At 39.2% G+C, this 26394-nt stretch overlaps 1 pseudogene; it reads left to right on the top strand.

Annotated features, from left to right (window-relative positions):
• LOC146696496 (uncharacterized) lies at positions 1 to 25363 on the top strand (annotated as a pseudogene).
• Positions 25364 to 26394: the final 1031 nt, after the last annotated feature.

Here is a 26394-nt window from a genome sequence, read left to right as displayed (position 1 = left end):
ATGGATTACCTTCTTGCCAAATCACGGACAAGGAGAAGGAGAATTAAAGTTAGAGTTCAGCAGCATTTACAGAGCCTTGCTTTAGATGCTGTGGAACTTGCAGAGAAGGCCGTGGACCAGGCTTTGCAATACACTGAAGATGTGGCGAACAAACATTCGATTGTGGATGAAGCAGTGGAAAATATTGAAGATATAGAAAATAAAGATGAGACTATCAACAAGGCAGAGGACAATGTAGAGGAATATTCGAGTAACAGCTTGGATGAAGATTTATCTCTGGATTTTAATAGTAATGACTTTTACATGGATAGTGAAGCGGATGAAGAACAAAACTGTGACTTTCCTGATGTGGAGTCAAACTCTGATGCTAAGAGGAAACTTGCTGAATGGGCAGCAAACCGAAATGTGTCTCATTCTGTGTTGTCAGAGCTCTTAACCATGCTTTTGGAGCTTGGTCTAGATTTGCCAAAGGATCCCAGAACTTTGCTCAGTACATTAAAAGACTGTGAAGTGAAACAGATTGGCAGGGGAAGTTACTACCATTTTGGTCTTGAAAGTGCAGTATTGTCAGAACTGAAAATGATAAATCAACATGAACTGAAAACTGATACATTAACCATTCGTGTGAATGTTGATGGTTTGCCTTTCTTTAAGAGCTCTAATATGCAACTGTGGCCTATTTTAGGTAAGATAGTTGAACTGCCACAAGCAAATGTTTTCATGATGGGTATATATGATGGTCCCTGCAAACCTGAGTCGGTGAACGACTACATGCATGATTTTATAGAAGATGTAAAAAAGGTCACAAAAACTGGTATTGTTTTCAATGGAAAACACTTCAATGTACCCCTTCCAGATGCTTTTATCTGTGACACCCCAGCTAGAGCTTATTTAAAATGCATCAAAGGTCATGGTGGCTACAGTTCTTGTGAGCGCTGTACACAGTATGGTGTTTATGTTGATGGGAAAGTTATTTTTCCAGATATGGATTCAAGTCTCAGATCAGATTCTCAGTTTGAAGAAATGTTAGATGAAGATCACCACAACTCCAAATCACCTCTTCAAGAGCTAGGCATTGGCATGGTTTCAGCCTTTCCCTTAGACTATATGCATTTAATTTGCTTGGGTTGTACGTAAATTACTTGCCCTGTGGATTAAGGGACCATTGCAGTGTCGGGTTCCTACTTCTACTCTGTCTGCCATTTCAGATCACTTAAAACAGTGTAGGCAAAGTCTGCCACGCACGTTTTCCAGAAAGCCACGGTCCCTAATGGAGTACAGACAATGGAAAGCTACAGAATTAAGACAATTTTTGTTGTATACTGGACCAGTTGTGCTTTTCCAGAAACTGTGCAATCCACAGTACAAGAACTTCCTGGTTTTGTCATCTGCTATGAGGATACTTTTGTCTCCTTTGTGTAAAGAGTACTGTTATTATGCAAAAAATTTATTGAGATGCTTTGTTGCCAACTTTGCTAAGATTTATGGGACTAAATTCTTAGTTAAGAATACACACAGTCTTTTGCACCTAGCAGATGATGCTACAAAGTATGGCCCTCTGGATTTGGTTTCATGTTTTCCATTTGAGAATTATTTGGGACAGTTAAAAAAGATGGTGAGAAGACCACAGGATCCTGTACAGCAAATTGTCAGACGAGTTTGTGAAAAGCAATTGTATCCTCACAGGTCTTGCAAAATGCCAGAGGGTGTACTCACACAGCCACATACATCTGGACCTATGATGACTGAATTTTTTGTCCATCATTCTTTTCAGTACAAGATGTACAGACATGGAAATCAAATAATCTCCACCTCCAATGGAACAAATTGTTTTGATCTTGAAGGCAAAGTTGCAGTTGTGCAGAACATTGTGCTGTTCATCGGAGAAATACATGTTTTGTTTGAACTGTTTGAGACTGGAACAGCGTTTTTTTAACTACCCTATTGATTCAACATCTCTGGGTGTACATTTGTTGTCAAAACTGTCAGGTCATCTTGCTAGTGCTCCTGTAACTAAATTTACAAAACCAATTATTTTGTTACCTTTCGTAATGCATTTGTAACTTTGCCTCAGCTAGACAGCATGTAACTTAATGGCGTTTATTCTGCCCTCACTGCTACACTGGATACAGTTATGCAGATAGATAAACTCCTCGACAACTGACAGGTGTATCGTCCCTTTTATTGACGCTGCCTTCAATTATCAACAGAGTGAAACTACAAACAGAAGAAATAAGCAATATTCAGCCTATATATTCACACGATAATGCAAATCAGTTGACTAAACTAGCTAACACTGGAAAGACAGTAAATCTGAATACAGTACACCTTTAACCATAAAAGTGCATAAATAATAGCAAATATAGTTGCATTAACTCTTGTTCAACTTAAATACTCACAAGCGATGCTTTCTGTAAAACAACAAAGAGGATGGATGCAGATGTTTATCTGAACAACATGCTGAGTCAGTCTTTTCTCAAAGTGTGCTGCATTACTAACTCTACAGCTAATAACAAACAAATCTTGGCATGAAAGAACTGTAGCGACTCTTGCTGGTGGGAAGAAGAACTACACCAGCACAGCGTTTACAGGACGTCTTCATTCAGTGTGGTCGAGTTTGTGGATGAAGTTGACTCTGATGGCTGCAAGAAGGTAGACATCATTCCATCAGAGTGGTTCCATGACGCAGAGAGAAAATTATGCTGGTGGCCTCCTGCCTCATTGGTGAATGTGACAAAGGCTGTAAAGGAAGGAACACCACCAACCAGCAACTGGATACTCTACGGTTACCTTTACTTTGGCTTACCCATTTTTCTTCTTCATTTGCAGAGGCACTGAAGAAGAATTCTTTGACTGCAGAAGTCAACCTGCAAGAAGCAGAGAAAGCTCTCTCCAAATGGTTCACTGGAGCTAGAGACAGAGGAGGACTGAGGGCTGCTAGGGGACAAAATAGACTAACGGCTCTGTAAAAAAATATAACAGACACCCCTGCTGATTCAAGACAAGGTTCTGAGTTTCCCTTCTTATTTTTTCCCATGTTGCTACAGTTCCAACTCTAAGCAATTTGAATGCAGTTTGATATTTCTAGTTTTTTAAGTTCACACTCCTTGGAATACAGTTACTTAAACCCACAGTTGTGTGACAAAATAAATGTGAACAAAATGTGTTTTGTGTCCCCTCTTGATGTTTCTATTTGCAGTCAGCTTTAATATATTTAGTGTCTTTGTGTCACAGAAGCCGTATTGGCCGTCTGTTAAATTGATTTTGTGGCTGTTTTTCTACATGGGACCCGCCCAGTGCCAGAAATTAGCCAATTCAAACAAGAAGTAAGATGCAACTACAGAACCCACCGATAATGCCATTCCAACTTTTTAGCTAATGATTTCCTCATGTTGTACACACTAAGAACTTGAAAAATGGGGCCCGGGTGGGTTTCTTAATTTCGTTGTTCTCATGACAATGACAATAAAGTTTCTGATTCTGATTCTGAGTACTTTGCCCAGTTGGGGTCCATTTAGTTCCCAGATTTTACCAATATAAAACCAAGATGGGCTTATAAAATGGGGCCATTATGGAACCCGCGGACAATCCCACTTAAAACCCACTTTTTAGCCTATGTGGTGCCCACATGGTACCCACAAAAAACTTGAAAGATGGGGCCCGGGTGGGTTTCTGTGTATGTTGCCCAGTTGGGGCCCATTTAGTTCCTAGATTTTACCAATATAACACCAAGATGGGCTTATAAAATGGGGCCATTATGGAACCCGCGGACAATCCCACTTAAAACCCACTTTTTAGCCTATGTGGTGCCCACATGGTACCCACAAAAAACTTGAAAGATGGGGCCTGGGTGGGTTTCTGTGTATGTTGCCCAGTTGGGGCCCATTTAGTTCCTAGATTTTACCAATATAACACCAAGATGGGCTTATAAAATGGGGCCATTATGGAACCCGCGGACAATCCCACTTAAAACCCACTTTTTAGCCTATGTGGTGCCCACATGGTACCCACAAAAAACTTGAAAGATGGGGCCCGGGTGGGTTTCTGTGTATGTTACCCAGTTGGGGCCCATTTAGTTCCTAGATTTTACCAATATAACACCTATATGGGCATTTAACATGGGGCCATTACGGAACCCGCGGACAATCCTATATGGGGCCCATTTTTCAGCCCATTTCCAAACCATATGGGCCCCACATATAAATGTTGGCTGGGTATGAAGGAGTATGATGTTTCAAATTGGGATTATATTGATGCTGATGAACATTATATGGAAGAACAAATTTAATCAAGCAGCATTAGCTTTCTCCCACAAGTACGTGAAAAAATGTGACCTTCGCGTGACCTCTAGAAGGTGTCTTGGCACTAGCAGAAACATTAAGTGCTGTAAATTATCAGATCCAACTTGACACATCCCCCAACGCCCTGTCAGATGGCCCTCACCAGTGCTGAGCGCAAGCTTTGCCGTTTTGGATATGCTCTGACTTAGCTCTCTGGTTATAACAATTTGGCACTTGTCAGAATTATTCAAACTTTAACACCTTTCCCATTTCTCCCACATTTAACATATGTTTATTACTATTCAGTTAGAAATACTTATCACAGACATTGTACTGGTTAATCACAGTTTTTCGTGTAATCTGAGATTGGTTATATTTTTCCTCATTTGTGGCTTTCTATCCCTGTTTATTATTGTATTTAATAGAAATGTAATCAATTTCCTCCATATATCTGATAAACTTGCAGGTTTTTAAATTGACTGGTGTGTTTCTTTAGATCACATATAAACTAGAGCATATATTTGACAATTTGCGATAACGATATAACTGATGATATAATTGATGTGAGACAAAATACAACTCCACAACTTTACTAGCGCAAAAAACCCATCCATTTATTTTCACTTAAAGAAGCAGCTGTTTTTATGTGCATTAAAGCTATATAAAAATGTAACAGTGCAAATGTAAATTCCTTGCTGAAAGTTTCCAGTAGAAATGGGCTGGCATATCCTGAGCATAACCATGTATAATATCCACTAAAGTTAAAAAGAGGTGCTTTGCAACATTAAACTACAGTGTGCCAAATAAAAAAATTCAAATACATGTTTTTCGGACCATAAGGTGCACGGGATTATAAGGCACATTAAGCAACACAAAGCAGTCAGATAAATCAAACTTTATTCAACTCATTCTTCTTGCTTCCTCCACTTCCGTACCATTGATTCATTAATGCTGTATTCTATCACAGCTGCTCTATTCACATGTTGTTGCAGTATATTAATGACTAACTTTGTATTGTGGATGGATTGTCTCAGTTGTTCTCCTGACTGAAGTTTGGTCTGTTTACAGCATCCTGCCATGCAATTGCATTTGTCCCTAACCCTCAGCTTAAGTTTTATCGAGTGGAAAAACTTAGCGTGCATCCTCCAGCTTCACTGTTTATGTTATGCTAACATAGCTGTGTCGCTAGCGATCCCGTAGCACAACATTATATACCAGCTAGCCAAACTTCAGTAACCCTACAAACGTCACTGCTGTTTAGTTTTCTGTCTTCATTTATGTTGGAAATGATAGCAGAGCTGTACATTTGAATTTTTTCAGAAATCTATCATTAAAACATGCTATATCATGCTTAGCGCGCTAGTTTCGCTAGTTACCTAACTTCCTGCTAACTTCTTAAATATAATAAATTTTGTTTTCATGGATGCCTGGATGTTAAACTTAATTGTTACACCTGGTAAAGCAGCAATGTGAAACATTTTATTAAAGATGAAAGAATTTAGACAGTTTTTAACTCTCAGTGTGCCACAGTGTTCGTTTGACTTTGGGACCTGAAGAGAACGGAGTTTTGGACCCAGATTACTCCCAAATTTATGAGCATCTTAGTCCGACAAATATGGTAATAACGACGCCCGCTTGCATGTTCTACAAAAACATCCGTTTATCCGTTCCACTTAATGATCTGCTTTCCCCCTTCTCATTCTCCTCTGCCGCCATGCTTTTCGGCCATGTGCGTATGAAAACAAAGGCACTGCGCATGCACATTTTACCCATATTCTATCGCAAAATTTTATTTTCTTATCGTTGCCTAACATTGTACCGGTATTACCGTGAACGGTATAATATGGCCCAGCCCTAATATAAACTTAATGATTTTGAGCATCATACGTTCTCTGACATTTTTAACAGGTCACAGACTTGAACTGTATTTTTTTCACGTTCCTCTGACTCCTCTTTGTGTTGTGTTCAGTGTTGCCAACTCCTCAGTAAGGAAAATCGCTATTGGCCGTCCTAAAAGTCACTAGAAGTCGCTAAATAATGCCATCGCCTAATTTGCATAATTGGTCATGCTAATGTAATTGTAACCTACGTTGTTGGAGAGAGAAATAACATCGTGGAAGAGACAAAAAGTGAATAAGAAATGTCCTAAATGCATTTAGAATTTATTTAGAACTACAAATTAAATTTCTTTTAGGAATTATTGTTTTGGGTTTTTTTAATGTCACAATTCCAGTCCTGGGGTCCGTTCTTCGTACCTCGCTTACTACATCAAATGACACATCCAAGATCAAATCATCGCGCCAACTTTGAGCTCGCTATTCCGGTTCTCCGAACACACCTGTTGTTGACGATTAGTATAGCTGGATGAAGTAATGTGAGATCACTGGGTGGCTTAACAGGGGCTACGCATCGATAGTAGAAACATTGGTCGGCAACCCATTGATTGGTTGGCGAAAATGTCGAAGGAGCGCGCTCAGTATTTTTCGGCAGCAGAGCAAGAACTCTTGATTGAGGGATTTCAGGAGTTTCAGAGTTTAATTAAAACGCAAGGGAACACTGCAAAGGCTGCAAAAGCAAGGAGAGAGGGCTAGCAGAAAGTTGCTGACAAATTAAACTCGTAAGTAATTTAATAATAATAATAATAATAGATTGAATTTATGGGTGCTTTTCAAGGCACCCAAAGCGCTTTACAATGCCACTATTCATTCACTCTCACATTCACACACTGGTGGAGGCAGCTACGGTTGTAGCCACAGCTGCCCTGCGGCAGACTGACAGAAGCGAGGCTGCCATATCGCGCCATCGGCCCCTCTGGCCAACACCAGTAGGCGGTAGGGTAAATTTATTATATTATATCCTCTTTCACATTAGAGCCACAACAGGACCCACTAGAACATGGGAACAAGAAAAAGTGAAATATAAGAATATTCTACAGAATGGTAATATTTATCACTTATATTGCTATTAGTCTCTTGAAAAGAGACCCTGAAATAATCTGTTTGTTTGTTTATAACAGCAACCAAGAAAAGGGCAGAGCACAAAAAGACAGGTGGTGGTCTTGCACCCCCTCGTCAACAAGTTGGTTAACAAAATAATACCCTCACGGGAAAATCGATATCTCTCTATGAGCACACTGTCGCGCTGAGCTAAAGGATCCTGTCCATCCCGCAATATACGCTGAATTCTTTAAACTCTCCCTATCAATCTTGCACCTTCCGCAATGGGCTGCTCGCGTACAGACGGACAGGACATGGCTGCGACAGACTTCCCAAATCCACCTTCGCTTTTATAGCCGTGGTCTCTCATCTTGATTACACGAAGTAATTTACAATTACTACTCTAACATATGAATTACATCTGAAATAATCAAATACATGAAATAGAATGATTAATAGTACATTTCCCTTTTTTTAGGAAATGACCTGTATGTATCTGTATGGAATCAATAAAAGAATCAAATACATTATCTTTAGTTACATTGATAATATTTATTTATGGAAAAACAGTGGTAAAATATCGCTGTTGCTTTCGTATAAATGAAGCGGACATACCTGAGTGGCCGCGATCTAATCTTGTTCACATAAAGTAAGCCTGCTCCCGAGCAGGTTTACGCTTACGGATCTGTTGCTATGACAGCAAGTTCCGGATGAGCTTCGGAGAACCGAACGATCCAAGGTCACGCGAAATCGTCAACAATCAAATCCAGCTAACTTACTTAGCGAGGTACGAAGAATGGACCCCTGCACCTTTATCTGGGCTTGGACTGGCAAAAGTGACCCGAAATAGGCACTCTGGTGGAGTTACTTTCTGTGTGTGTGTGTGTTTATGAGTAGTTTTAAACCTTGTGATCCACAAAACAGCATAACAGTGAAAGAAGAACTGACTGCGTTACAATCAGTGCGGGAGCAGTGGCTTCGCTCATGCGCGATTCATTTGCAGTTTGGACGCATAGGGGTGAACATCTCCTACCCTGATAGCAGCTGCGTGAGGACTATCCTCTGCCTGTGAGCGCTTTGGCATGGGCGAGGTGCCAACAGCAGCAACCGCTGCTCGTTGAGAGTAGGAACAATATACGCTTTCACGTCAAAAAGCCGTCATAAATAAGTCTCCAATAACACCAGAAAAAGTCGCCAGATTTGTCGCTAGTCGCTTTTCAGAAAAAAAGTTGCTAAGGGGGTCTGAAAATTCGCTAAATATAGTGACAAAGTCACTAAGTTGGCAACACTGTTGTGTTTGAGGATGCATATTATCCCTGGCAGGATAGCTGTGAATACCTTAGAGGTGTGGATTGAATGTTTCTTATCTTAACTGTCGCAGTACTGAGAATATTTAATCAGATTAAGTTTCTTCAATTCTAGCTAATATTCTGCTTTCAGAAAGTTTGTTTTATTATGTGTCGTATTCTTTGATCATCATCCAATCTTTTGTCAGGCTAAAAAAACATGCATTCCTGTAATTAAAATGGTATTTATTTTCATTACTTGTGCTTAAATTCACATCGGTTTCGCGGCTGTTTTCTCATCAGATCAGCGTGACTTAAAGCTCATGCAGTATAAACAAAATTATCACCGCTGCAACACTAACATCAAATTAATCACATAGTTATTAATTTGCCACAACAACCAAACCATTCATCATAAACATGTTCATCAAATTACAACTAAGGTATCTTTATATCAGTGTTGAACGACAGAAGATCCATCCCAAGGTGCCAAAGTATTAGACTGATATAAGTAATTCAGAAGATGATGTATTGGGGCTGATACAGTCAAGGTCAGGGATGGTACTGCCCTGGGAGGAAAAAAAGCTCTATCCAATATAATTTATAAATTAATGTGTCCCGATCGAAGGTCTCAGCCTCACCATGACACCAGGTTTATGATGTGTTTTTTTTCCCTTTTGACTGAGGTGTCTGCTTGTAATTGGGACCAAAGGTTCAGTTAATGTTCATGAAGCCATGTTTCACAGAATGGTCTCTTTGGGCATAATAACAGTTTTCAGGGTACTCATGTGTATTGGTGACAGGGATACTGATCACTGCAGTATTGTCTGCTGAGACATAACACTCATGAAACCTATGAAGTCTGCATTACAGAGCTGAAGGCATTTAAGTTGCCTCCGACCAAGTCCCTGTTGCAGCCTTTGTCTTTTGTAGTTTGTTTAGGTTTATTTTCTTGCTGGTTTGTTTATTTTTTACCTGCTTCTTACTTTTCCTTTGACTCTGCAGATAGATTTAGACAATGAGAACATTTCAGTTATCTTTAGGCAACAAAACTAGCTAGGTCTGCGCAACAAGTACTACCTGGTTAGGATTAGGCAAGAAGAATTCTTTTGCTAGGTTTATCCAACAACAACTATCTGGTTAGATCGAAGCAACAAGGACTTCTTAGTTAGGTTTAGGCAACAAGACGTTCATGGTTAGGTTGAGGCCACAAGAATGTTTTGGTTAGGTCTAAGCAATTCTTAGTTAGGTTTAAGGAACACTAACTACCTGGTTGATTTGTGCACTGACATTACTTAGATTTAGAAAAAAGGTCATCCTTTAGGCTAAAATATTCCCTGATGATTAGGATTGACATGACAATCTCATTGAAGCTATCCATCAGGGCACAGATATCCAGTGACACCTTGAGCCATGCCAACATCTTTGGCAAAACAGTATGAATTAACACTGTGGTAATAAGGCTTGAAAAAGCTGTGAAAGGAGGGCCCGCCATTTTCAAGCCTTTAACGTCTTTCAGTTCCAAGAGCCTTCTCTAAAGTGGTCATTCACAATTCTGAGGAATATAACAGGCTAAACACTAAGCACATAGGAGATTTATCATCAAGTGCAACAGAATAAGAACAGACTGATATTTGTTGATAATCATAAATGTCACTGTACTAGATGGTATGATGCAAAATGCAAAAATCCTATGCCCACATAGCAGATGTGCCCAGCTGTTTTCAAAGTCTGTCGCAAACCCAGCAGAGAAGTAGAATTATTCAAAGTGTCATTCAGTCGACTGCTAATGTGGTATTTCCCTGATTTTTAATTTAGTGTCAGTTAGGCCCATGAAGGAATTCCCTTCATCATTAGCAGAACAATCAGAGACTGCACTCCACCAAAAAAGTAGAAAATATACAAATGAATCAAAAGAAAATTATTACAATATTGTGAAAAAAGTTCTTTTTTTAATTCAATTTAGTGTAAAGGTAAACTTTCATAGATTTTATATGTATTACACATAACGGGGGAATTTTACAAGCCACTTGTCTTTTCATTTTCATTATTATGGCTGATATTTATTTTGAGCCCAAGTAAATCACTAAAGAGTATATATACTGTATCTCTTAGTCTAGTTTCAGTGCACACAAATGCAATCATGGGAAAGGCTGCTTACCTGACTATTGTGCAAATAGCATTGATGGCACCCTCCACAAGGAGAGTAAGCCACAAAAAAGGTCATTGCTGAAAAGGGTGGCTGTTTGCAGAGTGCCGTATCAAAGCATATTAATGCAAGGTTGAGTAGAAGGGAAAAGTGTAGCAGGAAAATGTGTAAAAGCAACAGGGATGACCAGTGTATCACCAGTGGTGTCAGTGAACATGTACAGATGCCTTCAGGAAAGGAACTCGCATTACTGATATCAAACCACTGCTGAAGCAGAAATGTCAGAAGCATCTTACCCGGCCTAAGGAGTAAGAGAACTTCCAAAGTCTTTTCAGATAAAAGTAGATTTTGTAATTCATTTAAAAACACTTCTTCTTGAGTCTGGAGAAAGCTTGCTGAAGCACAGAATGCAATGCTAGTGTGAAGTTTTCCTCAGTCTGTGATGATTTGGGGTGCCATGTCATCTGCTGGGATTAGTGGTGGTTGGTCCACTTTATCAAGTCCAAAGTTGCTGTGGCATCTCCAGGTAGATACCAGGAGATTTTGGAGTACTTCATGCTTCCAACTGCTGACAAGCTATATGGAGAGGCTGACTTCCTTTTCCAGCAGGACTTTGCAGCTGTGCAGAGTGCCAAAACTAAAATAAGAAACACACAACCCAAAAATAAAGACGAGACAAAGGCCACTATTAAAATAGCAAGTTGATCACCTTCATGCGACATCACATTAATATAAAGAATATATAATATATGAAAGTGTACCTTCCTTAATTAAACTATGAAAAAATACCTTTTTTTAGCAAGCTATATTTTTGTTTTTGTGGGGGGAGGTGAGGGGCCCCATGCAACACAGATCTCCCCCAGTTCCAGTGGTTGTTATGTGTCTATAGTTTAGTTATTCATCTAACTGAATCTGACTGAAGCTGGTTGAATTCTTGGATTTTCATGGGATGAATACTTCGTTTTAAAGTTTTTATTTTATTAGTTTGTTAAAAAAGGAAATCAGACATATAATCCACTGAAACAGCATGCCGCAAAACAATTGTTAATGTAAAGATTTTTTTTCAGAGGATTAACGTGCAGTAGCAGCTACCAGCACTATTAATAAGCCATACTGGATGAGGTGGGGTATCATCTCATAGTGCAGTCTGATACAAGGACAGCAAATGAGTGAAAATGGACCTTGACACTAATCATTTGGCACAGGCGAGGCCACATCAATGCAGTACGTGCTGCTCTGTTAATTTTCCATAGACAGTATCAAGTGTACAGAATATGACATCCTGCATCTCCTCTCCCCGAATGTGTGTCGTCTCTTTGTAAAGTAGACCATTAAAAATTGATGCCATCCACTGTTGCTGCATTGAGCTTTGTCTGCATGAGTTCTCAGTCATTTGGTGAGGCCCAGGGGCAAAAAAATACTGCTCCAACATGCAGTTCCTCTCTGTCTTTCTATTTCCCTATGTTTCCACCTCAAGCCCATTAAACTACTGAGAGCAAAGACAAGAGGGGAAGCATGCAGCCTGCAGGCACCTACAGCAGCTCAAGATCTCCTCCCATACTTTAAGTCGCATACTGCTGCAAACTACAAGGACATTAAGCTAATTGGTATGCATGATGTGGTGCAATTTGACCATGTGCATGCGTGCATGTAACATCTTATTCTTATTTATCACACAATAGCATCAGGGAGGTGTCTGATCATTATTAGCTTCATTCTGCACCATTACCCTGAGTACAAAAACATACAGAGGGATGAAGAACTTATATATAGCATTCCCTCTATGCCTATATGTTGTCAGTATAATCAATGGCAGTAAGAGACATGATTATTGACATGATTCATATGATTATTATAACTTTGACCTTTAGATCAGGCTATTGACCTTGAAGGGGAGGTTAGAGGTCAAACATGACATAATAGATAAAGGATCGATGTCTTGTTTCTATCCTCTATGTTCAGTATGTAGCCTATTAAATTGTGTTATATTAATAACTTTTTTGGAAATGAAAAAATATACCTGAAAGTTCACACCTGAAAATGTGTGAATTTTTGTTGTGACTATTAGTATTTAAAACCTATAGCACATTGTTGGGTACATCTTCGGACAAAGTAGTGCATAAAATTTCACAGTAATGCCGACTTTTAATTATTCCAATTCCAATTGTTTTAATTGTGGTCCAACAGATCCACTGTTGATCTGTCTCTGCATTAGGAGAGGCATGTGTCTATCACATAGTGAACGTGTGCAAGTGTTACACAGAAAATAAGTGCTTGTTTGAATGTACGTGTGAATGAGTGAATGAAACATGTATATGCAAAAGCGTTACATAAGATAATTCAATTATCCATTGGTTTTTTGTTTGTGGATGTGTAATCACTAATAATCTAGTTCAAAAAACAAATTTATTTTGTGAACCCCTGCGAATGTATTTCAGGAATGAAGCCTTATAAGCACTTATTTCTGAAAATCAACTTTGTAGACAGTGTTAAATCTAACTCAGTTTTTGAGAGGCTCCATAGTGTAAACTAGCCTTTATACATGTCCACTTTAAGCCCCGGTGTGGATGGCATATTTGGGTGACTGCATGTGTAAGCCACCTTCTACTATGCACAACTTGATCTTCCTCGTGTGCTTAGGGGGTTTCTTATAGGACTGATGTGCATTGTAATACCACAGCTGGTGTTTTAAGGTGAATACATAACAGGCTGACCTGGCTCTGCAGTTGTTAGTACACATTTACACTTCCTGTGACTGAGTGACTACATCCTGCTCAGTTTATAGATGATAGCAGTACCTGGCAGGAGGTCAAAGAGGGAAATATCCATCAAGTGAATCCAAATGAGAATGTGTGTTAGCGCCGCTTAAAGCACCTCTTCACGTCTGTCTGTGTTTTGACATCCTTTCCTTTTGATTTGTTTCAGTGTTACATGCTGAAGCTTAAAGGAAGTGATAGCACAGTACCTTGTCATGGACCTCGGCTGATGCACAAGAACAAATATACTGTCACGTACACGATTACAATGACATGATCACTTGAAATCAGTCTGTCTAGAACCAGCTGAAAAAAAGGTGAAAAGTGACATTTCTTTGTATATTTTGGTAAAAGGTAATTTTTGCTACCTTTTATTCCTCATATGAATTTCCTCATTTCCTTATAAAGCTTAAATCAGCTTGGGATTTTGCAGCTGTGACTCATCCTTTAGGGTACAGGAGATCATGTCTTTTTAGCCACAAGTAAGCATTATCCAGAATTACCTCCCCTGCTGCTGTCCGAATGTCACTCTCATCATTAACTTTTCACCCTCTCTGCTGGCATACAGGCAGGATTTCACCATGGAGAAGACCAGAAACTGTCCACATGACTCCCTGAGATCTTGCAAGAATTCTCAGTGTATTTACATCTTACATCACACAGCAAAACGTGCCATTTTAAATAAGACCCAGTGATGGTTCCCACAACTAAATGTAAATAGAATCTCTTAAGACGTTAACAGCCAGGCATCAATCAAGTCTAATTTAAAAACCAAACTATTATCCAAATTGCTGTGAAACTGTTGACTCTTCAGCACTTTTTAGTTTCACGTTGTTGAAATAAAACAGGCTGAGAGGTGCTCGAATCATCACATATTTTAAAGGCTGCACTAAAAGTGTATTGGCAACTTTTTAATGAGATGTAATTCAGTGCCACCCATTTGGAAGTTAGGTGGTTTAATTAAATGTGTATAAGAAACAAAGCGAGAGCTCAGAGGCCATCAGCCAAGGGGATTAGACTCTGCTGGTAACATGCACCTGCAAGGCAACAGGAAGCATGAAAACAATGAGATTGTTTCTCTCGGTGCCTCACAGAGCTTTGACTTCAAACCCCCTTTGAGTTCTAGAGTCTGAGTTCTAGATCAGTGTAATTTCCTGCCACATAACCACTGATGGATCAGGAGAAATCATTTTATGTTTCTGGGTTTTCTTTGCATTGGCTGGCTATGATTTATTGAAATGACCTGTTCATGGTTTTCTGAATAAAGAAATTTGCAGTGTGCTGCCAGCCTTCTAACAGAACTTAAGTTCCTTGAAGTTAAAGTACAATTTTGCACTCAGGCTCAGTTTGGTTGGCAACTAATTGGCCCAATGCCACCTGGTATCCAAAAAAGCTTATTTTATTTCTTATTTATTAGTTTAAGTTGTTGCTTTTCTCTTTAAAGCCTTATTCAGATTCATTTTTGTGACACTCAATCACGTGAAAGCATCCTTACAATATCCTTACAATTGGAATTACCTTCCAAATCTTTTTTGATTGATTGATCATACTTTATTCATCCCGAGGGAAATTGGGTTAAGGCTGCCAGCCGTGCCAGTGCCATTTTCTTCGTTTTTATTTATTTTATTGATCTATTTAATTTGGTGGCTTTGAAACAAAAACAGTAACTCACTCCAAAAAAAAAAAGATTGTGTCTTTGGATGCTGTCTGCTTCATGGACTCCTGTCTGTGCATTTCAGTCCAGCTTTTGGGTGACCTGTTATTCTTTGGACATTGTCATTACATTCAGCTTTTAAAACTTCTCTCACCTGTGGTTCAGCACATTCCTGCTGTGGTAGTTTCACCTCAGCATGAGAAGAAAGTTGGTACAAAACTTTCACTTTAAAAACTTTTAAAAATCCAGACTTCACTGTGCAGATCCAAAAATGTACTGCTGACTTTCACACCAGCACAATTTCACCTCCACCTCGGTGGGTCACACCTGCTGCTCTGTCTCACCCTGCGTAAGAGAAACACACCAGTCAGAATACATAAAGTGATTTTGATATTTTATTAGAGTTTTAAACCCATTTGATCCTTTATTTAAGCATTAAATATAATTTTCAATCTACTGGTTATTTTGATGGTTAAGATCGCTGATAATGTGACTTTACAACACACCTGCCCTTTTCTGCACTGTGGACATTTAACAGAAAGGGTGCAGTTGATGAGCCATTAAATAATGCATTAAATCATGTTTTCTCCAAGCTTTGATGACCACGTGCCAGTTTAGGAAGATACTTGCTATTTCTTTACTCCTCCGACAGCTTAGAATTTAATCAGACTAATAGGATCACATAACATGGAATCACTTAATGGGTTTTCACCCAATCAGAGCTCAATGTTTAGCAGGGAATAACCTGCTAGTTGTGATGGATCATGAGTCCAACGAGCTTCTACATCATTGATGTTCTGGTTTTCTGGTAATTGTAATTTTCGACTACACCGTAAAAAATAAAATCCTAAAAAAACAGTAATATTCTGGCAGCTGGGGCGCCAAAATAATACCAGAAAATAACAGAAAATAACTTTCACATGAAAATATGGTTATTTTCAGTAATGACAATACAGTTTGTTGCCCTAATTTTACATGGGATTTTGCCTTTTTCAAGTGCTTTCAAACATTAAATTAGGAACATTTTAATGTGATTAAACAATGAAATTACCTATAAACAAGGTCAATGAATGCGGAAATATGAATAATAATACTTAAATGTACAGAAATATACAGTTAACAGTTGTTTTAAATAATAATGGATTGCATTCATATTGCGCTTTATGAGACCCTCAAAGCGCTTTACAATTCTACTTTATAATTCCCCTCTGGCCATCACCAGTAGGTGGTAGGTGAAGTGTCTTACCCAAGGACACAACGACCGAGAGTGTCCGAGCCGGGGCTCGAACCAGCAACCTTCTGATTACAAGGAGAACTGCTAACTCTTGAGCCACGATCACCATAAATAACAATAATAATTATTAATATTTGATGCAAAAAAAAGTTTATACGAATCATTTTATATACTTTTCCATAGCATTACATTTGAATTTAACAGTTCAATCTTTCAAATAACGGACAAATATTTGTGAAATTATGATACATTTGTGAATGTATTTTAACAATCTAAATATGCATACAGACAAATACATTTAAAACACAAGAATATTATGTTTTATTACATTTACAGTGATTTTACGTTAATTTACATTTGAAATGTAAAATCACAGTCTATTTACGTAACTTTAATGGTATTCTAGAAGAACAGTACAAAAATACACAGTAAAATACTTTTATATTACAATTTTTTTTTTTACAGTGTAGTTTATATACTGGGGCCTTTTTTTTCTTATTTCATGTTTCCTTGTTTTCATCCTTTGGCGGTCACAAGACATTAACAGGGGCCACTGTAGTGAGCTTTAGTGCTCAAAGAGTCACTAATACATTGTGGTGGGGTGTGGTTTATGGCTCAACTGCAGAGGAGGGCTGTTGTCCATGAACTAATCATGCTTCCCCGTGTGAGTAGGATAAAAAAAGAATGAAATTTTTTTGAAATAAAGAGAAAAAATACTGTAAATTATATATTTAAGTGGTTGCAATGCTGTGTGCCAACTTGAATTTACTTTTAGTTGAGTAATGTCTCAAATGTGTAATAGTTCATCTACTAAAGCAATGTAAAGATACTTCACCATGTTTTTTACCGTTGTACTGGTAGAATCTGCTGTAGAAGTGTGCATGAGAAATCAAGGATCTCAGTCTGCCTCGCATGAACCTGACATTTTGGACTTTACTAAAGTTTTAAAAGGAATAAAGAAGCAAGAAGTTCTCTTCTTGGAACTTGATTACAAACAGAAAAATGGATCCTTTGACTCAAGCTGTTCCTCTCTCTACGTGCAAACTGTGCAAATGTGTTATGGTTGACGTTGACGTAACATGCTGATAAGCCGTCTGTTTGGGCTTCACCCCTTCTTCCGATGATTACACTGCACTGTATGACAAAGAGACGCTGCTGGCATCTAAACCGCAATTAAAGTGAAAATGACCGTGACAATTCCACTGACCGTATTTGCGTTTGTCGAGATAATTGTGACCACCGTAGAGGCCCATGCTGGGCTCAGGCTGCGCAAACACAGAGGAGGAAAAAGAAAAAACACAAAGGAGGGAGGGGGAGGAAATTGGACCACTGTAGCATTAGATTACCACCAGCAACAATCTGTCAGGTTAGCCTCCATTGTTGGTTCCGCAGGGCCCTGAGCGTTCACCAGGGTAAACAATGCATCACCTTTTTACCCTTGATTCCTTAAATGCTGCTGAATGGGTTTGAAACATATTGCCACAGAGTGGCTCTGGGGCCTGATGCTGTGGAGTAAAAGAGGCTGTGTGCTTTCTGTTTGTGCTTTTGGCAGCAGGAAGAACAGCTGGTCCTTTGCCGGGGCCTCGAATGCTTTGACCAGGCTCCAGGGTTTAGTGTAACCACGGTGACCTAATCACTTTCTAAAAGGCTGATTCTCAGCTTAAACTCTCAGCTCAGGTCAGAGGGATGTGAAGTTTGAACCATATGGCACTGACTGGTTTCTTTTTAGTGTCTCAAAGTGCTAACTTATCAATTCATCTTCTTGATGGCACTAAGTTAAAAACATTTTTGTCACATTTTAATGGCTACCAAGCAACTGCACTGTTTAACCGACAGAGCAAAACATTTGTCTCCCCCTACTGACGGTTAGAGTAATTACACAAACACTCGACTTGATTACAATGAGGGTCAGAATTTCATGTTTGTGCTCGACAATAAAAAACCCAATAAAAAGTGCAGTGAAGAAACACCTTCTTGAGGCATATTTTAAAAAGTACAGTAAAGTACAGCATTAAAACACACACACAAAGAGAGAGCATATTTCTCTCATATTGGCCTCTCTGTAATGGATTTTTGATAAAGCTGATAGTTGAGGCTGGATCAGGTGACCTTGAATTCTTCCTTAGGTACACTACTGTTACGGCCCTGGGCCTTGGAGAGAGTGAGACTACCCTTTTGTGCTTATGCAAATCTAAGTGTGCCAGGACTCGTGGATGACTGGCTGCTGGGAGTCTTGTGCCAGCCTTCTTTTATGCAGATCACAGTGTGCCAGACCTCGTGGACGATTGGCTGCCTGGAGATCCAATGACCACTCCAAGACCAATTGACGGGCTGATTGTCTGCACCTGGGAGTATAAAAAGGCTGAAGAGCCTTCCCACTATGGGGAGTTGCTGCTCTGAAGTGAACATGCAGTGGCCTCCTCGTTTGCGTTGCATGTGAAGCTTGTCGATTAAACCTGTTTGCTGTGTTGCTCTTTGTTTAAACCTGATATACAGCTGAACTTAGTTTCATTAGAGTTTTGTGAAGCTTGCTTGACTTAGTTACCCTTAGCTTTTATTTTGTGTGCCGCCAGCCTGCTTTAGTTAACCCTTAGCTTTTACGCCTGGCTGTTTTTTTTTTTTTCTTTATGTAATAAGTAAATGCCCAGTGGTCTGTTGAATAGCCCTGTCGGTTTTCTGTTTAAAGTTTGAAATTAAAACCTTTTTACTTTACTCAGTTTGTGTGGGGGGGCTTGTTTATGTTACTCCTCCCCTGACGCCTAGCAGGGGGGTCGTAACAACTGCCAATAGGACTAGGCTCCTGGGTACTTCGCCTTCACTCACCTTTTTTTTTCTCTCACTATGTGTTTAAACTCCACTCTACAATTAATCATTAGTTATTATTATTATTAATATCTGGCTCTCTTTTGTCCTGTGTCCCTCCCATCACCCACAAATGGTTGTTGCAGATGCTCCTCCACGAACCTAGTTCTGACAGAAATTTCTTCCTCTTAAAAGGGAGTTTTTCCTTCCCACTGTTGCCAAATGCTCGCTCATAGGGGGTCATTTGATTGTAGGGGTTTCTCTGTATTATTTTAGGCTCTTTACACAATATAAAGCACCTTGAAGTGATTGCTGTGGTGATTTGGTGCTATTTAAATAAAACTAAATTGCATTAAACATGCATGAACATTATGTGCTTGTTTTTAAAAGCTGTCACTGATTGTGGAGAAACAATAGTTTTGTAAAGCAGAATAATTTGTTTGCCAGACTACTTGTTTCAGATGTTTTGCTATTTACTAATAATTAGAGAGGTTACTTTTTTAATTGTAAAGCACAAAATAATGATACAATCATTTCAGGTACTCTGCATGGTAGCTCAGTGGTTAGCACAACATTTAAAACCTGTCAGGCCCTTCTGTCTGCAGCTAGCATTTTCTCTTCTTGTTCCTTTGGGTTTGTCACCAACTTCTCCTGCCATCAGCCCAGGACAGTGTTGCAAAGAGACTCTTATTCTCAAGAGTTTCACTTTTTGTTTAAATAAACTCTAAAAATACAGAAATAAGCAAATAGTCCGAAACAACTATGTTGCAATTCAATACGATGATGTGACTCTGTGTGTGAGAACTCAGCTGTTTTTGTTATCATGGTAATAATTTGTGAAATAATTGAAATAATTTATACTTTGTAATTTGTGAATAGTTAACAAAGTTACCGGCATGTGTGCAAATGTACACAACTCCCCTGTTTTAGAAACGCCCATAGAGATCTCCCTGTAGCTCTATGCTTATTCATTTGTCTGCAGCAGTTATAGCAGATGTTCACATAACAGAGGTTGATATGCAATCAATGACTGAAACTGAACAAGAGAAATGAGTTTTAAAAAATGTGGTAACTTCAGTAAATTACCTAAGGGAGAAGAAAAACATGCACTGCTTTTCTGGGGAATTTTAATGGTCAACATGCGCTTTAAAATGATGTGGTTTGCAGTATGTATTAAGAAATGCCACCGTGCCAGGTTGTCACTTCAGCAAAATTCACTCTCACAAGCACCGATAAGAGTGTTTATTCTCTTGCACTCAACTGTCTTTGTGGATTTGTTTGCACACTGTTGGTAAGCACACTCCTTTAAAGACCTGCTGAACATCCCAGTGTGCGACTGGGCGTCATAGAAAATGAGGTGTAGTGTAATTCCTCCTTTGAGTAGATCAAAGCATTGTTTGTCCCTTTTCCCCAGCAATCATCAGATGCAGTGACTCATAAGCCTCATGTTTGTTCTGGGCTTTCCTCCACCCTATGTCTATCTGTTTGCCCATGACAAACTGTGGATTAAAGAGTAAAAACAATGACCACTGGAATGTGAACAAAGCACAATGTAAAGAATCTGCATGCCAAATGGACAGAAAACAGCTCAGCCAGCTGGATGCAAACACTACCTGGACCTCCTTTGTTTGTTGTTTCACCCAGAAGACAGAGCACGCTTAAATCATAGTCCTGTTGGTTAGCATCATTTTGAAGCAGAGCAATAAATTAGACTGTTTAGTCAATACAAATGTCCAACCAGGGCTTTAGTATGCCTGTACCAATATTTCAAAGCAAAGTTGAAGCATACATTCTGGCCAATAGATGGAGCAATAATCCAAGTTATGATGGTTAACATCAGCATGCCTTTGACTCAGTCAAGGTTATTACTTGATGACCCTGGGGAAAAAAAACATTTTTGATTTACACCGAGTTTTATTTTATATTTATTTTTTCAGGAAATTTGTAATGTTTTTTTAATTTGTTTTTCCTTATAATCTTGCCAGATAACCAGATAAATAAACAAAGCATCTATCTGATACCTCCACCTCAGCTCTCACCTTTGACAGCAGAATTCATGAACACCATCCACTAAAATGAAAATCACTGTGCATTCACTCTGCTAATCAGCCTTTCCCTTTATCCTATAGAGATTGGCCCATTTACATTAAACATGCAAGTAAAGTATTTTTTGTTTTTTCACTAAAGCCTCCAAGGACTGTAACAGTAAAGACTGAAAAACACATTTAAAAGCAGACAGATCGATTATCCAAAGAAGAAAAATCAAAAACATGGTGGTACAGCTGCAATGGAATAAAGTTGAAGTATGCCAAATTACATGAGAAGTGGACTAAAAATCAGTGGCAACAGGTCTTTAAATGTTTGGTTCAAATATTCATCAGAATGTATGGAGGAGGCCAGGAGAGATGTGACAGTGAGTATCGACATTACAGTCATTATGAAACACGGTGGAAGCTCATGGTTTGGGACTGAGTTTCAGCCAGTGGTGTTGAAGATCTTATTAACATTGATGGCATTATGAACACAGAAAGCAGATTTTGATCCACCATAAAAGCAACTGACTGCCAGCAGGTTCCTTTAGGAATATAACAGTGATCCTAAACACACTGCCCATGCAGTAAAATCATATCTGGATATAAAAACACTGTCAGTCATGGATCGAACTCAGCTTTGAACTCAACATGTTTGATGCAGTCTGAGATCATCTTGACAGAAAACAGAACAAAATGCAGCCAACATCCAAAGAGGAGCTTTGACTGTCCTTCACAAACCCTGAATAACCATTCCTGAAGACTAAAGAAAAGACAAGAAGGCTTGACAAGAGAATTCAGTCTGTGTTGACAAATAGAGCTAGTCATATAACTACTGAATTTCATGCACATACAAATTGCAGAAACTGTGTTTTTGCCTCTATTTCATGTCATTTGCACACATTTCCCATTTTCTGCACAAAATATAAAGAAATGAGGAGTAGCTCAAGACTTGTTCCTTTGTGGGAAGGCTAGAAGGTCTCTCTGAAGCTGCCAGATACTTCTTTATTCTGATAAAATCCTGAGTATGTTTGAGTGAGTCAGTGATGGACATTCAGAAATTTGGTTTTGTTCAGTTAGACCTTTTTCTTTTTCTCGGTTAACATTTTCACAATAGTGAAAAAACTTTATTTCAGTGAAGAGTTGAAACAGGCTTCGGTATTTGATCTTTTTTTTTTTTTTTTGTATATTCATCTTTGCATTAGTAGAGTATTTGTGTTCAGCTTGTGTGTTCTTTCTACACTCTATTGTCAGGTCGATCAGTAACACCAGATGGCGCTCTTGACTCTAGATTTTTCTCTGTCACTAAATCCAAGCAGCTCACTCAAAGTACCTTAAGGATGTCACTGACATAAATGCTCGCAGGAGGGAAAAATAACAGAAAGACTGTTCTAGAACACAGACCCTCCTACCAAAACTGATATAATATTGAGATGTGCACGCTTGTGATAATACTTAGGATTAGCATTGTTATTCACTCTAAATGAGGTCGGGAAGACTCTGACTTGAAACACAGCAGGATGTTGTCACCCCTAAGCAATAGCTGAGCCCCATTCCTGCCATCTGGACCTGCATCACTTACACTGAGAACAAAGACTACAAGAATAAACTGATGCATGTAAACAGAGCAAAAGAAAACCCCAGTGTTGAGAAAGCTGGTTAGAACTAGTTTCGCTGGCTCCACGTGGATGCTTGCAGTAATCTCATCTGTCTCGTCTCAGCCTTCACCTGTTCCAGGTGGAACGCGGGCAGCAGCCACACAAAGAAGCTGCACTCCACAATCACCTCTCATGTGTCAGTCACTGGCAGACTCTCTGTCCACATACTGTTAACACATTCAGGTAATCATTACACTTGTAAATGCTTAAATGCTTCCGAAGGCTTAGGTGAAAGGGATGAAAGGTTGCAAACTAGAGAATAAGCTGGTCCAGGAAAAAAAACACTACAGCTGGGTTAATGCATGACTCATAACTGTGGACAGAAATAAGCTTAGTGTTTTTCAACCTTCTAGCAATACCTGTTTATTCTCTGGCTTTTGAATCAGATTAAAAGTGCACAGTTCCCTCATCGCCTGCAGGTACAAATCATGCCTAGCTGTTGAAACAGAACGCTTTGCAAATGCTTCTGGCTCGGTCTGGCACTAAGTAAATGGATCATCTAAAGGGAACGTTTCCAGTGAGAGAATCACTGAATTGTGCCACTAAAACACAAAAACCGAGCTTGCATGCACAGTTACGGCTTTGTGTATGATGCCTCGTGTTTGTTGTGATCAGCTGATAGCTGATCTGTCTATAGGCTTTACTACACGGAGCAGGCTGCCTGGATAAAGCAGTGGTATGGCATGTCCAGCTTGGCTCTCCCCAGCTCTCCCTCTGAGTTGACCTACAGGGTTAATCTGAACAAGTTTGGAACCAGTTTTGGAGCAGCCAGTCTGCTCCAAGCACACGCAGCCAGATACTCTGTAGATTTTACTCACTGCTGTTGCTGATTATGCTGATCCAGCATTAAAGTGCACTCTTTGCAGCCTAAAAGGCTCTCATGACCTCAGCTTGCTTTTTGACTGGCAGGCTTTTAGTGTAAGATTTAAATTCACTTGTGAAAGCTGTTATTGTGCACATCATTGCATAGAATTACAGCAGTTTCCAACAAATATAGGATAGCACCATATTTTTCTTTAGGAAAAACAAGATCAGAAAAGTAGCAAAACATCTGAAAAAAGTAGTCTGACATTGAAAACATGTGATAGGCACCAATATGAGTCAGCAGCAAGGCTGTTTGCACAGTGAGGCTATACTTAGCCTAATCGGGACTTTCAGATAAATGTTATGATTGGTTGCTAACATCATAGACTGCATAGACATTTTAACTCCACATTCTGAAGGCTCAATGTTTATGTTAGAATGTGTTTTTACTTTTTTGGGGGGGTTTTTGTAATTATTTTTTTTTAATATGGAAGTCTAGGGGACTGACTCACTTTTGAAAGCAGCCTCAAGTGGTCATTAAGGGAAGTGCAGATTTTGGCACCTTGACGTTAGCTTTTTTTTTCAGTTGTGGATGTTGTTGCGTGGTTGGACCTTACTTGTCAGTAGCACAGGAATCGCCATTGTGACAAATGGGAATTCTTCAATCTATCTGCTGTAAAATGGGAACTGCACAGGTTCACAAAACCAATCCACCTCTTCATCTTACAACTTCTTAAAAAATGTAAATGTTGTTACAAATCTGTGAGATTGTGGCATCAAAGGAAGATGTACAATTCAGTACTATAGTCTCATAGTCTGGTGAGTTTAAGCTTTTTTTCTAAGGTCTATAGAAACCATACAGTATGTGAAATTAAAAAGAACTTAAACATCAAAGGAGCCTGAGATCATAAAGAGTTGTACCCAAAAAAGAGATCAGTCAAGACACTTATATAAAGATACAAAAGTATGGTAGCTCTTGAGGAGAAATAACTGGATCTGATCTCCTTATGCTCTTGGTGGCTCAGAACATGTAGGGCTGATTCTGCCTGGGCTCTTGACCACAGCATGGGGTTCCAGCTGCAGCTGGTCTCTGAGTGCTGCACAGTGGCTGCACACTGCTCATAACATTTAGGATTTGATAAATGCAGAGCATTACCTTCAACACAGGGTATCTTAAATGACTTAAGCCAGTATGATGGGGTTTGTGACAGTTCACTGAGTAATTGTACTGACAGCAGTGTTCAGTTAGGGCCAAAATGGTAATTTAAATAATGACATCACCATGGACAGAATTCATCCAGCATCCATGTGTTCGGGGTATAATATCAATCTGTTTTTACAGCTCCCCTGTCAGAAGGGGTCATCACAGCGGGTAGCTCCTCATGGCTGATTAAATTTCACTCCAGATGTCCTTTCTGACACAACTCCAAAAGAGCTACAGCATGTTTTCTTCTCAGATTTTCTTTCTCAGATCACGTCAAAGCAGAAAACGGCAGCAGCCTCACTAAACAAGCACGTGTATTAAGCATTTTGTGTGTATCGGTGTATTTATTCTCGCTTGGTCTCTTTTTTTCTCCTCTAGCCGGCAGTCAGCATTATAATAATCATAGTGAATGCCCCCATTAAAGACCCTCTCACCACATTCTCCTGTCTGTACAGGTCCTACTTTCATCATGTGGCTCACTGCTTTGCCAAAGCCTTCATCTTCACTGCTGTACTGAGCCGTGACAAGAGCCAGATTAAGAGACCCTCATTGCTCATCACCGCAGCCTGACATCTACCAACTGCCTCCTTCTCACGCTGATTATCAAAGTGATGTTGATTATAGGCCATGATAAACACAGCCTCTCAGAGCCTAGCAGGAGCTGAAGAACAGAACAACGGAGGGGGGGTTGTTAAATATATATTTGAGCAGAGCTTATATTGGTTGAACAACGTTGCACGCTGGTTAGGTTATTCTTCTGTGCTTAGCTGCAAACGATGAGGAGAAACTGTTTTCATTCCTGCTGCTACCACACACCCACCAAATTATGTTTAAGACTGACAACAGATAAGGTCATAGCATTTTGGGTCTTAGGAGTGTGATCCACAGTAAAGGATCTTGACTGCTACAGCCTGGATTTTGACTTGACTTGCTGACGAGTAGCAGACTTTTTATTTTTTCTATAATGATTAGATTTTAGTGTCAAAACTGATAGGGACACCTTATTTTAAGATGTACCTATATTTGTTTCCCATATGTGATAATACAGGAACAATATGCATACAAAATGTTTATTTTTCAGGGTTTTTTTTAATGTATGATGGCTCAAAAGCCAAAAAAAATGTTAACTTGATTCTCTATAATTGGAATTTAATCTGAGTTAAATTTCAGAGAATCAATGAATTTTTATCTAATTTTTTAAAGTTGTTAATCACATATTCTGTGTTATTTTCTATTTTTTTCTACTTTTAACATTTTACTTAAAAGAATTTGGTTCATGAAAATCTCTTGGTTTGAATTGCAGTAAGGCTCTTCACATTAACCCTTATCTCTTTTACAAGCGCATACATGTCATCAGTTGGGAGTGAGACACCCATCTTGCTATTGCTAAGATACACTTTGAACCACAACCACATGAGACGCTATCAGCTTTGACAAAAGCCGGTACTGTGCGATTCTCCTGAGAATGATAAACTGAACTCTATCTACTCATTACTTAAAGGAATGGAATGCAGGTTGCACACATTCAGCATCACTAATGATGCTGAATGTGTGTAGCTGGTGACACTACACATGTGTGGTGCCAATAACTAGGACCAAAC

The sequence above is a fragment of the Copadichromis virginalis genome, linkage group LG12 (genome assembly GCF_057382275.1).
Source record: "Copadichromis virginalis isolate Kocher_CV1m ecotype Utaka linkage group LG12, C_Virginalis_male_GT1.1, whole genome shotgun sequence".
In the NCBI taxonomy this organism is placed as follows: domain Eukaryota; kingdom Metazoa; phylum Chordata; class Actinopteri; order Cichliformes; family Cichlidae; genus Copadichromis; species Copadichromis virginalis.
Note: the sequence above shows the minus strand (reverse complement) of the source record. Positions and strands in the feature narration are given on the sequence as shown.